Source organism: Cuculus canorus, chromosome 9 (assembly GCF_017976375.1).
Source record: "Cuculus canorus isolate bCucCan1 chromosome 9, bCucCan1.pri, whole genome shotgun sequence".
NCBI classification, from domain to species: domain Eukaryota; kingdom Metazoa; phylum Chordata; class Aves; order Cuculiformes; family Cuculidae; genus Cuculus; species Cuculus canorus.
Window position 1 is genome coordinate 594444 of NC_071409.1, and position 16771 is coordinate 611214.

A 16771-nucleotide genomic window follows, 5' to 3' on the forward strand; every position below is an offset into this window, starting at 1 on the left:
ACCAAGGTCTTGCTGTAACTGCGTGCCATACTAAAAGCTTTGCCCTCAGTTGTGATTAGGACCACATTATTTTTCTGTCGTCACATAGTGCAGTGTACTAGAAAAAGGAAACTCCCTGCTGTTAACTTAGCGTTTTCAGCACTTGTCAGTTATGAACTTCACATTTTCTCTTCTTTGCAGGGGAAAACCCCAAATCCGTTTTTTTTCTGTCAGATACTGATTATTGTGGTTGTGTTTCTACAATTTCTGAAAATGACAGCAGAGAACTTTGCTCTTATATGCGTTTGTTAAAGCTACTTTTTGTGAGATTCTCTCTGCTTCTTTGTCAAAACAGCTGTCTTTTTCCTTCTTAAAAGTTGGTGAGAAAGATGTTAGTTGTTTTATCTCATTTCCTGTTTTGGTAGCATTTAGGAGCTCCTGTTGTAGTACTCCTGAATGGGTTGAGTGGAAATTATAGGACAGACTACTGAAGCACAATAATATCATGAACAAGTCATTCCTTTATTGTGTTTGAATGACTGTATACCTGCATAGCTTTTTCTTACTCTTTTTTTTCTTTTTTTTTTGGTTGCATGATGATTTGTGTGTTGCCTCCTGAAGCATCTGTGATTCTAGTTTTCCTCAATTCTTTCAAAATGCTTCTTATTTGAGGTCTGTGAATTACATACAGCTCATCTCACCGTCTATGGAGAGTGCATTTTGCTAATATATTCAGTTTTGACCAAGCTCCTAAGATAATAGCCAACAGCTCTTCTCTGCCAATGCTAGAAGAATGCTTGTTCTCTGAAGCGCTGCATCATAAAAGCCTTTTAAGTTTAAGGATTTCACATTCATCCTCTAATTAAGCATGTGTCTAAATCTGTGAAGCTGCTTCATTCTGAAATCCAACCTGCCTCCACTTCAAAGGATTCTTTTACCAAAGATGTTTTTAAAAGCCCTTCTTTGACAGTTCAAATTTCTAGGCTTACTTAAAGGCTTTGGCTCTCACCTGATTCAGTATTTATTTTCCAAAAATACACAGAATACATCAGATCTGACGAGATGCCTCAAGGATGTGCTTTAACAGTGATGCTGGAGTCGATGTCTTCAGTTACATTGAGTAACTAACCCTCCTGCTAACCTAATGATGGAAGCAGTTGCAACTGGCTATGATCCATTTGATGTCTCTCCCATCAAAAATCCAAATCTTCCCTCATGGGTTTTTTTTTTTTTTGTTGGTTGTTAGGATTTGGGTTTTAGCAATATGTCAGTTGGGCTCTGTAACATATCTAGAATTTGTCATAACCAAACCATGGAAAAAGGAGTGGATTTAGCCTGGTTTGTCCCAGGGGTGCCAATATGGTGCAGCTCCAAATGCAACCAATGACTTATCAGGATGATGCCTCACCTCATGATATTGAGAAAGGCAGTATGACTTTAGTATAGGAAGTCTTCCTACGCTTTAGCTTTATGTCTGAAAATAGTCATTTTTTTTGAAAGAACGCTTGTGAAATCATTATTAACTCAGGAATCTAACATTATCTACCACCATCTGAAAAGAGCAAACTGTAAGTACTCCTACTTGTATAAGAAAAAGACAGGTTTTAATTACATTGTTGTTATGTCCCCAAGGAAGTGCAGAGTTAACTTTAGAAGAAAGGAGGAATTCCAAACCCACAGATACCCATGTTCTGTACCTGCAGGTTTATGTCCTGCTACCACAGATTACTACTTTCCATCTTGTGTGTTTTCAAGGAAACAGCATATGGATAGAAGTAATTTGCCAGAGCAAGTGGGAGGAAATCACGGCAGATGTGTGAGTGCTATTCATTTTCAGTGGCTACTCCGTATTCACTTACGGCTTTTGGCTCTGCATCCACTGGTCCAAGGTAACACCTGGAACCTGGAACTGCCTCCCCACCCCGAGAAGGTAGAAATCTCATTCCTTATGGGGTTGCCTGCCATCATTCTACAGGTATTATTCTTTTTATTCTTATTATGTCTCATTATTCTCATGATTTCCCAAAGGGAAAGGGTGCAGTGTGCCTGTCAGCCATGAGGAGCCATACTTTTGCCCGGCTGTCCTGGGGTTCCTGCAGCACGCTGCTATCCCATTTTCAAGGTATATGCAGGTGTCACAGGTGCTTCCCAGGGAGCCCATAGGGCACGAAGGAAAGAAGTTTACTCTGATCTCCCTCCACCCAGGAGCAAAAAGAGATGAATTAGGCCTGAAACAACCCTTGGGTTTCAGAGCTATCCTTTTGAAATAGGCCTTTTGGTGTGACCCATTAGTTGTTGATTCAGGCAAGTGCTGGGGCAGCTCCCTTTATGGTATTGCACAAACTTGTTATGGTGTTTGCCCACTGTTTTCTCAGCCCGAAGCCGGCAGACTTTTCTAGCTGCAAAAATCAATATTTTTCATTACAGAATAACTCGGTCTGCCGAACCAGAAAGTATCCCAGTCCTATTGGGTCTAAAATGTGGATTTCCTCAGCTGTTTCAGGAATTAGAAATTATTAAAGAGTGGCTGTGGTTTTGCTTTTCCCTGGAAACTATCCATGTTACCCATACACCTGGCATGCACTACTGTGTTTCTCTGATGCATCCAGCTTGCGGTCACCACCTATCACTTGTCTTTCCTTTCTCAGTTCCACCTTAAATTGGATGCAAACTTCTTCAGACACATTTAGTGCATTAGTTTCCTCAGGGCATTTCTTTAATTTAAAGAAAGATACAGAGACTCCAATTAACCTCAGTCGAAGAGACCCATAGTTCATTGTCTGTCTGGGAAAATGAACCTCAGGAAACAGTACTCTTGCGCTGTAAGTGCATGTCAGAACCACAATTGGAACTCATGTTTTTGGCTTTTACTCTGGCATGTAATCTATTAGAACAGTGTGAACAAACAAGTTCATTAACCTCCCAGAGCCTTAATTTTTTTTCTTCTTGCAAAGAAGAAATTATATTTGCCATGGATGAAATCTGAAAAAAAATCCACGGAAATTAAGAACATCAGCATGTGCTAACTAACTACATTGTGGTAACTACCCTGACCTTTTCTTATGGGCAGAAGAAGAAGTCTCAGAGATAAATGTGCTGTAAATACTGACTTTCTAATGTTACTCACAAGATTATGTTTGTGCCCAGAGATATGCAGGTAATTAAGAGCAGCTGCTCGCTTTGTCGAACAGAAAGTCGAAAGCACAAGACTGATATTTGCATGGAGCAAAATGAGCTAATAGGACCACAATTCCTCCTGTTTGATGCTGCCTGCTAACTCCCGATCTCTCAGCCTTGAGCAAAGTAGAACTTACAAATGTCCTTCACTTGTACAAAAAGACATAGCAGCACATTCAACGGTAGCAAGACTCAAACCTATATTGACTGAAAAACCTATCCATCAAAGTGCCACTTTGTCCCAGGCAGCAGCTATGTACAAAACTGAGATTCCCCCAAACTATTTTACTAATACTGCAGTAAAGAAGGCTTGATTCATCACTTATTAAGTACAAAGCAAGGCACTGATTTAGTAAATTACTTTAAGGTGCTTCACTTTAATGATTGTATAAGATAGTACTTTGTGTTGTCACATGAACAAAGGTCAGTGAACTGTCAGTCCTCATTACTTAGGCAAATGTTCCTTTGGGAACTCCCAAATGACTTCATGGTACGTGGAAATGAGTGCGTGTCTTTAATGGTTATCTTCAAAAATCAATAAGCATGAAGTTTAGAAAGAAGGCAAATCAGTAAATGGAAGGAATCATAATTAAAGAGATGCAAAAAAAAAATGAAAAGCTAAAAAAAAACCCCTCCATTACTGAGCTATCAGCTTGTCCCGTGAGAGAAGCGTTAAGCATTGCAATTCCTGAGTGGATTGCTGGCACACTTCAGTCTGAAATAACCTATCCCAGAAAAGAAAATAGAAAAGATGAAGGGTATAAGGAAAGTACAAAAAAAAACCCAACCCCAAAGCCATAAAGGAAGATAAGAGAATCAGTCATGTATTGGGTACATTTCTTCTACCTCTGGGATGTAACCATTTGCTCTGAATTTGCTGTGAAAATGAGTCTGGGGTCTCCCAAATAAATTCACATCCTCATACTGCCCTGTGCGGTGCACATTCCATTCCGAGTTCAGAGCTTTTCCCTGAACCTTTGCGAGACCTCAGCCAGGTTTTGATACCCCTTTTGCTTTGTAAACATTTACATTTCCTTTTTCATATTTTACAGCCCACCCATTCCAAATCATGTTTCTGGATCCAAACTGTCTTCCAGAAAATACGTTTCTTTTTCATTCTTGTATTCAGAGTTAGAATAACAGCAGATTCTCATTAACATTTTGGATGCTATTTACTAATCACTATATCTTTATAGTAGCCTCTCATTACAATAATAACTCTCAATTTTCTGGTTTTTTTTTAGTTCTCTACTAAAAGGTATCTCCCTCCTGTCTTTTATCAATGTTTAACACCTGTCTTTGAACTCTGGTATCTGCTCCACTTTTCCTTTTCCTTCCTCATGGGAGGTCTAGAAACGAACAAAGCCATACAGGGGGAGAGCACTCCCACTTTTTGACAGAAGCCTTCATTTAGGCTCTTAAGCACTAGAGTGTATGCACAGGAAGTGTAAGGCAGGTGAAATATTCATTCCACTAAGAAACAGAATAAAAGATGGGGGGGGGGCCTCCCCCAGTTTCAAGATCTCATTTAAATTCATCAACACTAAATTACATGTATTTTTTTGCGCTGGCCTTGGGCTCTCTAACTGTCTTAGAGCGGAGTAGAAGGGAAAAAAATGAGAGAGAAGAGCAGATCATAATTGAAGAAAGCAATCAAACTGCACAAAGTTATCTCCATTTATTTGTTTGTCCTGGAGAGGGAGGGAAAAAAAAAAAAAAAAGTTTGGACTGTGTAAATTAAGGAATTGTAAAATATCACTCGTGGAGCAAAATGGAGAGTATACTCCAACACTAGGGAAGAGTCACAGTTACAGCACAATAACAGTTTCAGTTTCTACTCCTGTTGTTGCCACCTTATAATATTACGTACAAAGGAAAATTCACAACCTGTCAGGAAGATTCATGATACTCAGAAAAACATGAATTGAATTCTTTGTCGATATTATTGAATTGTAACTATTTTCTCTTAAGGCTACTGACGACTGCGTTTGGTCCTGTGTTAGGCTTCACCTTTTCTTTCTTTCCTTCATTGCAGTACAAATTATATGGAGGAACACATTTGTTATTCCAGTCAGAGGGAATGAAAACTTAACTCATCGGCTGAGGTGGAGGCTTAAGTTTTTCTCTAACCCATGCTTTGTTGTCTAGAGAACACCTGAAAATGACTGTGCTTTCACCAAAGAGAGCCTGTCCACGAGAAACTGAAAAGTGGTGCTTGTTGGACCTTATGGCCTTTGTGGATGATGACTAATTGATCAATGAGAAAAACAGATTACACAGTCCTTCAGTTAGTGAATAAGTGGGATTTTTTTTCCTGTCTGGGACTTAATGAAAGAAAGATCCCCAAGAGTCATCCACTAAGGAAAAAATGCTCAGTATATACAGTATAATGATGGGAATTCAATATCCACACAATTTATTTTAAAATACATCTGTGCACATCCTTTGAAGATATTCTCTGGAAGAAATTCCTTTGTAATCTGCCGTGTTCCACCAGGGTTGGCAAACATCTGTGTGTGCAGCAGGGGAGAAGATGGGGGAGTTATCTTATCAGGTTTTCTTTAGTGAAGCTTAACTTTCCTTAGAGTTTTTCAGCTTCTCTTCCTCTCCTAATGGCTTCTCTCGGATGTTTCCCTTTTGAGGCAGCCCTACTACATGCAAGCGTCCGCTCTTGACTTAGATATTTAATTCAAGTAATTTATATTGAGGGTTATTTTAATGCTAGATAGCTGGACCAAGCTCAGTTCTATATTAAAGCAGATGCATGTACACAAACGCCTTTGATCTTGCTTCTCTTTCGCCAGATGCGCTAATGAACAGTCGTTGGCACCATGAAAACTAAATATTACTGGTTTATCTTTTGTTCCTTCAGCAATAAACCCTCTCAATTGCTACCAAAAGGCAGAGATAACTATGTAAATGGGTAAAAGAACCCAGCAGCTGTTGAGGTGATTTATTCACAGATAAGAATGAAATAATTTATTTTGAAGTAACTTACTGGACAGATGCGTTATGTGGTATTTTCTTTCTTCTGAGAGAAGATAGGAGATGATGAACAGAGAGAGAGAGGAGATATCTAAGACAGTGAGGAATGGCAGAGGGGCTAGACAAAGTGAAGAACAAACAAAGGGGAAAGAAAGGTCAGCTGAGGAAAAAGGAGCAAAAAATGATACTGGAAAAATAGTAAACTCTGATTTCCAGCACTAGGCTTGCTGAGCTCTTTCCACACGAAGTCTCACAAAGGCATAAGAGAGACTGGAATAATTAAAAGGTACTTATACAGAGCAGATGTGCAGATGTTATTGATGCTTAATAGGAATATGGTTTAAGGCTGCTCTGTGTGAATAACATAAAGAGAATTTGGCGTCCTTTGGAATGGTCTCCTGTGCTCCTCTGATTTGAGTGACTGTGAGCTAAAGAAGAAAAGGGTTGTTTTAATGACAATTTGGGTCTCAAATACAAATTAGGAAACACAGACCGACTTTGTTCCACCCTCCAAGGAGATTTCCTGTCCCTAACACATAGGCACCTGTTTTGGGCCTTACACAGAAACTCCCTGGCAGGCTGGACCCTCTCTTAGTTCCTAAAGACAATCTAATTGCAATGGTGAAGCAAATCCATTAAAACAAAACGTGTGTGCACAACAGCCAGCCAAAAAAAAGAAACAATAAAGAAATTAAGAGATCACAGGAAAAGAGGAAGATTACCCTTAAAAAAACAAAACAAAGCAAAACAAAGCAAAAAGAGGTAAGATTTCCTTCCTACAGTAGGAAGGAGATTCCAGGGCAAAGAATTCCCTTTTTCCCTGCAGCACTCCATGAAAAGTAGTCTTGATTTTCATGGTTTCTTGAAATATTATGTTCTATAGAATCATAGAATCACCAGGTTGGAAAGGACCCACTGGATCATCGAGTCCAACCATTCCTAACACTCTCTTAAACCATGTCCCTAAGCACTTCATCCACCCATTTCTTAAACACCTCCAGGGAAGGCGACTCGACCGCCTCCCTGGGCAGCCTCTGCCAGTGCCCGATGACTCTTTCTGTGAAGAATTTTTTTCTGATGTCCACCCTGACCCTCCCCTGATGCAGCTTCAGGCCATTCCCCCTTGTCCTGTCCTCTGTCACTTGGGAGAAGAGCCCAGCTCCCTCCTCTCCACAACCTCCTTTCAGGCAGTTGTAGAGAGTAATAAGGACTGAAATTTATTTATTAATTCCTATAAATTAAAGGAATCTAAGAGGATAGGTGCAGGCCACTTCCAAGACACCGATATTGCATGTGATTGAGTCTACATGTTTCCACATATTACCCATGGGATCAGGAAGTGAAAGCTTTCCCTCCAAAGTCCAGACCCAGCCTGCACGTGGCGTGGAGGGGAAGGCGACAGTGTGTGCTGCCGCTGTGCGGTGGCCATCCCCAAGGGGCACAGGCTGGGACATGGAGCAAGACGGAGCCCAGCTGGGGGACCTTGGGGCTCCTTGGCCGCTCACAAAGCAGGGAGAGAGTCTGGATGGAGTGGCCGTGTCCCCTCAGAGGCCACGTTGTGGCTGCAAGTACAGCTCTGCCACCCCAAAACACCCCCTGCTTGGGGTACCTGTGTCCATGCCAGGAGGTGGAGGGGGACACAGCCTTGCCTGCCACCCTTGAGGCGTTAGGAAGGGGAAGCTCATCCCTGTGCCCCTGCGGCTGCTTCTCTGCTCATGGAGCTCACCCGGGGCTTGCTTGGTAAACAGCAGCTGCTCCCCAGGAGCTTTGACCTCCTCAAATACTGCAGGAATGCAGCGGCTCCTGCCTCGTATTCCTGAGCGGATGCGATGAGGCTGCCTGGCACAAACAATGAGGTGTGAGTGGGTGTGAGGCAGGATGGATGGCTGTGGGACACCTTCCCCCCATGCCATGGGGCTGAAGGAAGCGGTGCTGGAGTTGCTCTCCACCTCCCTCTGGTCAGCTCTCTCTGCACCCTCTGGAGTCATCTGTTGTTGGGTGGATTTAGTTTGTTCGAGTAGGTTTTTTCCGACTCATCACAGGAACCGTGCGTTGGTGTCTGGCTTGGTGACGGTAGGGCAGGGCCGGGCGTCCTGCACCGTCCTACCCGGCAGCAGCTCTGAGGAAGGCTTTGCTGTGGACCATTATGGTCTCTCAGTCCACTGCTGCTTCTGACCATAGATGTTTTGCCTCTGCTGTTTGTTACCGGCTGTCGTGAGGCCATGGTTAAGCTTGGCACATAGTGTATTGTGTCCTAAGCTGAGCAGGGATCAGCAATACAAATTTTAGGGTAACCTGATTTCTTTGGTCTCCCTTTGCCAGATTACTGATCCTCAGCTGCACCTTCCTCTGCTCTGCCCTCCTGGTAGCAGTCGCATTGCATGCTGTGTGCTGCCTGCGTCCTGCCAGAGGAGTCCCTACCTGGCTGGTTGCTGGGAAGGATGCATTCTTTTCCCTCTTTATTACACTGTTTATTCCACTGGAAAAGTAATTGTACTTTAAAAGGGGAAATAGACCATCATGTTTGCTCCACTGTCAGGGAGGGCAAGAAGATGACTGACGGAGGGCAGAATCTGCCTGGAGAGGGATGCTGCGGTACTCTCCCCTGGGTTCACATCTGTCTCAAAAAGCATTGCTGGCAAAAATAGCTCCCTCCATCCCACAGGCTGTGAGATTTACTGTTGCACTCTACTAAGGGTATTTTTCCCCTCCACACTTTCCACCACAGACAAACCCATTCCTTAAACTTAGGTAAAACAGAAGCGTGAATAAATGCAAAACACCACGCTGTGCGTGGGTGAATTGTTATAGCACTATTGGGTATGCCCTAAACCTATTCCAGCTCTAAACCTATTCCAGCTCTAAACCTAGTGTAAGGAAAATTCTAATGAATGAAAAGAGGCTAAATTTCTAAAAAGATGCTAAAAGATGCTAAATTTCTCTGATATTTTATGTACTACATCTTCTGTCTCTAATTTGTGAGATGTTTGTCATCATTTGGTATCAGTAGTTATTGCTTTGAAATGAGGGATCTACAGTGGTAAGCACTGTGCCTATTCACCGACAGTCCCTTCCTGAAAGATAATAAATCCTGAGTAAAAGTAGAAGGAAGGTAAAAGGAAGATAACAAAGCTTGTGCAAGGTTGTGCAGAGGTCACGGGTAAAATAACTGTCTCTTAAAAAAAATATAAAAAACCTGGCAACTCCAGTGTTTTCCACCTCTATCCGCACATCACTGGCAGTGATGACACAGCAGCACGTCCAGAGTGGCTGTCAGTGATGTAGAGTCTTCATCTAGATCTGGTGTCACAGGCTGGAAGAGCTCTTTGATGTAGCGCAAATGATTTTTTCACAAATAAGAGGTTTAGGGAAGAACTGCTTGGACTGCATTTGCTGGCAAACATGGAAAGAAAAAAAAGATGCTTATGGTTGGGTATATCAGTATGTTTTTAAACTAATGGTCAGAAAGTGAAGGAGTGGAACCAATAGCAATGTACGAGCATGAAGTACGCGAGGAAGCTTGCAGTCCAGGCAGACTTTTAAGAGACTTTGGTGTATGCTAGAGCTGCATCACAGTAGTCCAGACAAACTAGAGGGACCAAGTAAATATGAGTCCACAAAGTTCCAAGTACAACTTCTATTTGTGGCAATTTGCAGAATATGCGTTTTGAGCTATCTTCATCCTTTGGTTGTTGATTTAAATCTGAGCAAGACAAAAGAATGAAAATAGATTTATCTTGGACACCCTATCAACAATGTAGAATGACGGCATTCCTAAGTTTGCCTCTTATTTACATCTTGTTGTTTCCTTCTCCTGTTTTTCCTTTCCTCATTCAGACATATACAGAAAAGAAAATTAATTGGAGAACTTGTATTAATACTTAGCTGCAAAGTTATCTTGACTTTTTGAGAGTTAAATCATAGAATTATAGAATCATAGAATAGTTTGGGTTGGAAGGGACCTCAAAGCCCATCTAGTTCCAACCCCCCTGTCATGGGGAATGTCACTCTAGATCAGGCTGCCCAAGGCCCATCCAACTTGGCCTTGAACACCTCCAGGGATGGGGCAGCCACAGCTCCTCCACATCCATTTGAATAGTGTTCACTTCTGGTCTCCTGTCTCTTCATTAAAACTTACTTCATTAGTTATTCTTAAAATTAGTCTTAACAACTCACCAATGCATTTTTAAACCACGGTATAAATACAGCTGATTTTTATTACAAATGGTGTCTAGTGAAAGGCTACAGAGGCAAAGGTAGAACCACAGTCAGTACAAAATCTCAGCTAATTAGCTGCTCTCTTGAAGGTTAACCTAGCTGCAATGATTTTGTCAGTGCACCATGCTCACTGTATAATGTTTCAAATCCGTCCTCAAATGCCTCATTCACACTATTTGACATTCCAAGTACCACTCCTCCCATCCATCTGTCTGACACATGAAGTACCAAATGTCTTTCCTTATTTCAATCTTTGAAAAGCTGATGCAAAAAGAGATGCAAGGTGGCTTTCGCTGAAGTCCTCCACAGACCCCTTGGCCGCTCTGCTGGAAGAGTGAAATCACTGAGGCTTGCCTTGGAGTCCAACGTGCAACACCAGTTCAGTGTAAGTGGTGCTGCTGTCTCTCTGCCAGGTCTGAAAGGAGACAGAGCTGGAACACAGAACTAGGTAGAAACCCAGGCATGGTGTGGACCATCTCTCCAGCTTCATTAAGTGACTTCTTATCTCCTCTTAGCAGTGTTTTGGGATAGAAGAATGCCTCATTGTTGTTAAGGGTATGATTATGGTTAATTTGTATAAGCAACCATAAAGAAATAAGATGCCAGACCTACTCAGTCTGTCATTACAAGAATTTATCTCTCTGGGTATTGCAGGGATTACTTGGGTCCAAGAAATTCTTTCATCAGAATTTTGTCCAAAAAAAGAGTCCACCAGAAAATTTTGCATGTTCAGTATGAACTTGTTTTATTTCAGTCATTCGAAGAACAAAAAAACGTTAAGATATGTCCCTTTCAAATTTTGAAACATGCCTCTAGGACACGTTTTATTCCAATGGACTTTACTTCCTTAGAAAATATACCCAAATTTTTTTGTAGCAATCTGAAATTAAGTAAAAAATAAAATATTGGCAGACCAATGCAAACAGCTGTTTTCACAGCCCTTGTTCAAGAAATGAGTGGTCCAGTTACTCCTGATCTTTGCTCCAGTGGTTCATTGGCGATTGGTTCAAGTGGATCAGACTTGGCACATTGAGCCAATCTTTACATCGTCCATAGCTTTAATGCAAGCTTCATATGGATTATGACAGGAAAAAAAGACAAAAATTATCTTGATGGTTAAGTTCTGCCACTCAGCATGAAAAAATGTCGAAAGGTAAGTTTTTGAACGTTGTGCGACTAACCTGGAAATGCAAGCATGGTCCGGTAGGGGCAGGTTCTACATTTTTAACTTTGTATTGATTCGGTTTGTCAGTACAAGTACTATTTAAGCAAGAAACTATTCCTCTAGGGCCTTCAAGTTAATACACTTATTGTAGCCTCCTTATCCTGTTAAAATGAAGAGAATCAGATTGCTCTGGGTTGAACAGCTGCTTGAAGTCAATCTCTGTGTCCACTGTTAAGGGAAACCATCTTAGTGAAGGGAAGCAGAAGGCAGCATATCTAAATGATATCCTTAAAGCATTTTCTACAGATGTCTCGAAGGTTCATAGGGTATTATGAAGCATAGAAGACATCTGGTCACGTTTTTATATAATCTCATCAGTGTATGTAGAATGTATGTAGAAAAATCTTCTCCCTGTTTACCTCTACTTGTCAGGAGCTACTGAAAGGCTTGTATATTTTTTATTTGCTTATTTATCTTATTACTATGTGAATATACTCACTGATTCTTAACTATCCAAATCAGCTTAATGTGTCGTTAAGTCACCAGCTTCTCTCACTGTAATATCTGACTCTCTCCTGCTTATTTATAGCTCTTCATTGAATCACTTTGTATAGTAGGAGAATTGGGGATATTTTTATACTGTATTATGGGGTGTGCTGCCTTTCATCTGCAAATGCTGTGAAATCATTCTTTCCTACTCAAGAGTACTATTGTACTTTTGTTCAGTGTTAACGACACTTCAGTTTGGTCTGTGGAAATACTTCTCCTCTGAAAGAAGAACACTAAATTGACTCATTCTGCAGGCATCATTGCAGCTTCCAAAATCTCAGCATGATGAATTCCTGGTGCCCTGCTCCTATGGGTTGCCCAGCCAGGTTCACCAGTTCCTGTGGAATCCCAGTTAGACCAAGAACACATTGCAGAGCCCGATTTTGATGAAACAACACAGCAAGCTTTATTTACTGTGATTTGTCATCTTGACCTAGTTTGAAATGGTCATTTCTTTCATAAGAAGTAATCAAAGCAGAAACACAGAAAAATATTCTGACTTTTGTTTTGCCTGAAGGACAATGTATTCAAAAGTGTTGCGACATTAAGCTGTATTTCTGAATCCAAGGCATTTAATTTAGATTGCAAACATATTGGACAATTTACTTCACTCATGTGATCACATTTCTGAAGACTGCATATGACTGCGTAAGACTGCTGTCCATGAGAAATGTTTTTGTTGCCTGCCTTTGTTACCTATTTGGCCAGAGGTCTGTATGAAGAGTCTTCATTTATGGTGCCTATCTAGTCAAATCTAATATTTTTCTTTCTTCAATCTTTCCTTCCACTTCTAGACCAACACTAGACCTCCTGATTTCTCTGCCATATCCAGTCTCTGTCCTCTTCCATCTCTGCCAAGAAAACAAGATTTTCCTTTGGAGATTGTTTTTGGAGAATGTCCCAGTGTTGCAAGTCAGTTCTCACTACCCCTATTTGCTGTAGTCTGAGGGTGTTTGTCAGAGCAGGAACCAATTTTCTCATTACCTAAATTCTGCACATACAAAAGAAGCGTGGCCAGCAGGTCAAGGAAGGTGGTTCTGCCCCTCTATTCTTCTCTCATGAGATCTCACCTGGAGCATTGTGTCCAGTTCTGGAATCCCCAACATAAGAAGGGGATGGAGCTCTTGGAACGGGTCCAGAGGAGGCTATAAAGATGATCTGAGAGCTGAAGCACCTCCTGTATGAGGACAGGCTGAGAGAGTTGGGGTTGTTCAGCCTGGAGAGGAGAAGGAGGTTGTTCAGCAAGGAGATCTTATAGCGACCTTCCAGTACCTGAAAAGGGCTACAGGAAAGCTTGGGAGGGACTTTTTACAAAGGCTTGTAGTGATAGGATGAGGGGCAATGGCTATAAACTGGAGAGGGGCAGGTTTAGACTGGACATAAGGAGGAATTTCTACACCATGAGAGTGATGAGACAATATCCCAGGTTGCCCAAGGAAGCTGTGGCTGCCCCATCCCTGGAGGTGTTCAAGGCCAGGTTGGATGGGCCTTGGGCAGCCTGATCCAGTGGGAGGTGTCCCTGCCCATGGCAGGGATTTGGAACCAGATGATCTGTAAGGTCCCTTACAACTCAAACTATTCTATGATTCTATGAACTCTGCCATGCTGAAAGTCTGGGATAACAGCTATGGAAAGGCAGGCCGATGGCCATGGATGCTGCTGTGTGGTAACAACAGGGATCCCCTCAAGCCCTGCAGTGTTCAATTTGGTGTAAACTGATCACATCTCCTGGCATCAAAGCAGCAATCATTAAAATGGCTTTTGAGTCTTCTGCGTTGTATGAATCACTAGCAAAAAAATCTTGTTGTAATACCTGAATCACTCAGTTATCTTGAGAAACCTCTGAAGTGAACTGAGAAAACAGAGGGAGAAAAGAGATTAGGCTTAAATAACATTCACCTTGGTGCTTTACTAGGATTTAGTCTCACAAGAGCTTGCAACTTTAATTTTAGACAGTCCTTTGAAAATGCTTGGTTTAGCATCTTGAAAACTGAAAAAATTTTGGTCTCTCTTTCTAGTCATAATACACTTTTTGTGCCTTGAGTATGGCAAGCATGGTCAAGTAAAGTTTATAGAGTGTATTGCTTGCGATCCACTCATAGAAATACTAAGTTAACACACCAGCCAAACGTCCCAGTTAAAACAGCTAAATGACCAGCTAAACAAGTCTTCTCTTGGTGGGCACCTTGTCTAGTGTTTGAAGGAGGACCACGCTACCCCAGAAATCTCCTGTCTCCTCCCTCCCAATGAGTTTGCTCTACTGACAGCCCTGCAGCATAGCTGCGTTATTTAAACTCTGTGAGTGATGGGCCAGAGCAGGACATGTGTTTTGATAAAGTGAAGATCCTAAGTGTTCACTGGTCGTGAACTCATGCAGTCCACAGTGAGAACAGTTTGCTCCATTTCTCCACCAGTGACAATGGCACCGTCCGCAAAGTGTTTTGTTATTAAATGAAAAATAGATCCCTGTTTTGTCATGATAGGATTTTTTTTTTTTTGCTGCTTGTCTATGTTTATGCCTTTACGTTCATTGCACAGGTATAGTGACCCAGTTTTGTGCCTGTTGTGGGACTGGTGTCTGTTCCTGGAAGGAGGAACGCTGGACCCAGCCCAAGCACAGCTATTGATATTAGGCTTATGCTGCGTGTATTTTTTGTCTCAAGAGTTTCCGCGTCAGCACTTGAAAACCACATTTTGCTGGAGGAATGCCATCTGCACCTCCCAAAGGAGCAACTAATGAATGTGCCCATCTCTTTCTGATATGGTGCAAAAGCTCCCATCTCACCTGCATAAACGGAGCCTGTGGTCCTGCCAAACACTCGTTCCTCGTAGCATGCAGCTCTAATTACAGAAACAGGCTTTTTCACTCACTTGGACAGCAAATAGAGCTAAGGTGGGTGACTTCTGGGGAACATGTCAGCTTCCAGGTTCCAGATGCTTTATTTTTCCAAGGCTAACATACTCTCACAACTGACGCAAGTTATATATTTGTCGATATGCAACGACCATACATTTCCCTTCCTAGATTACCTGCAGCAAGAATAGTAATGCACTGATGCGAGGTGTGAAATCATATTGGAGTGCTTTTATTGACACTCAACCTAGAAAAATTATACTTTTCCAGGACTTCAAATGGACAAATTTTAATCTTGTTCTCATTTGATAAAACAGTCCGTTTTCCATTCCTTTAAATGTTTTTTTCTTTTTCCAGCCCTGTTCTTTCTTTTTTCAACCCTGCTCTCTGCTTAGCCAACAGTTTGAACTTGGCACTAGTAGGGAGCCTGCCCTGAAAAAGTGAGAGAGAACAGGAAATCCAGTACTTCACTGAGAAATAAATGGATAGAAGCTCTATCATGTTTTAAGACTGCAGGGAATTGCATCCTTGTAAGAGGTGACCTACAGGTGAATTTGCTTATTTCTGGGACTGGTGGGCAAAGAACCACAGGGGAGATCTCCATGATAAGCTGAGAATATTTACTCAAGAGCTAGTTAAATGGCTTTCTGGAAAAACTGATAAAACTGGCATCCCATTTTTCTATTAAAAGGTTCACTCTTTCCTTTAAAACAAAGGAAAAATCCAGGTAGCCTTTCCATGCCAGATTTTAGCTGCCAAAGCATTCATTTTTATTTTTTTTCCAACAAATCATACATGTTTAAAAGGAAAACAAAAGCCTTGAAAGAATAGTTCGACATTACCTTGTTATGTCAACATGGTCAGTATTTTTTTAATGCTAACATGTTCTAAAGGTCCCCTCTTCTGTCAACCTCATTAAAGAACAATCACTGTCGCACATGCCCACTGTCGCACCTTCTGCATAACTGAAGTTGCTTGTCCGTCCAGGCCCGCACTTGCTAAAGTACAACTAGGGGTTAAATACTTTTGGTTCCTTCATGCAGTGCTTCCGATGGAGTCTGACAGTGAATTTGATGCACAGCTCAAGTGACAGGGCTTGATGCAGAGGCCTAAAACAAAACAGTTGACCTATGGATGCCTTGTATTGCATTGTTATGTGTACTGTTTAATTTAACTTCTTGCATTGCTATTGTCAGTAGAATTGTTCTGTGCTGGTTTTGTAATGCACAGAGCATAAGAAAATGCATCATAGTCGTGTTATCAGTAGAACTGGCCTGTGCCACCCTCATTGTAGCTTCTTCAGAATACCCGGGATGTGAGAAGGATCATCATAGAAGAGCAACGGTCCCTGAGCTCATGAACCACTCATGATCGTCATTCTGATTGGCCATCAACTCCTTGGCTGACCAATCAGTACAAGCACGAACACTGTGTGAAAAGAGAAAAGCAATGCTGGAATGCTGCATCTCAACAGCCCCATAGTTCAAAGATAAGAGAGGACCCGCATTTTCCTTTATCTCCCTTCCTGGACTCTGGCCGGGCTCCAGGAGGGGGACCAACAGGGCAGCTGAGACCAGATTCCACAATTTCAGAATTATGTAAGTTGCTTATTTAACAATATAAAGCTGGACCTTCTTGCAGTGACTTTGGAGTCCTCACCTACATGTGGACACACTGTGTAGGACCTCCCAGTTGTCTGGGGAAGGCTCTCCAAAATCCTTGCTGCAACCACAGCTCTCCAAGGACAGCAGATCTGCTGATGATAATAGGGAAATTGGTGATGGATCTTTCTTAATTACTATACTTCTTCTCTTGTAGTAATGATTGGATGCGTTGCCTTTCAA

The 16771-nt window shown here is 41.8% G+C and overlaps 1 protein-coding gene across 3 annotated transcripts in view; it reads left to right on the forward strand.

Annotated features, from left to right (window-relative positions):
- LOC104068773 (glypican-5) overlaps positions 1–16771 on the forward strand; it is a 501941-nt gene that overhangs the window by 390214 nt on the left and 94956 nt on the right. The gene's annotated exons all lie outside the window — the stretch shown is intronic.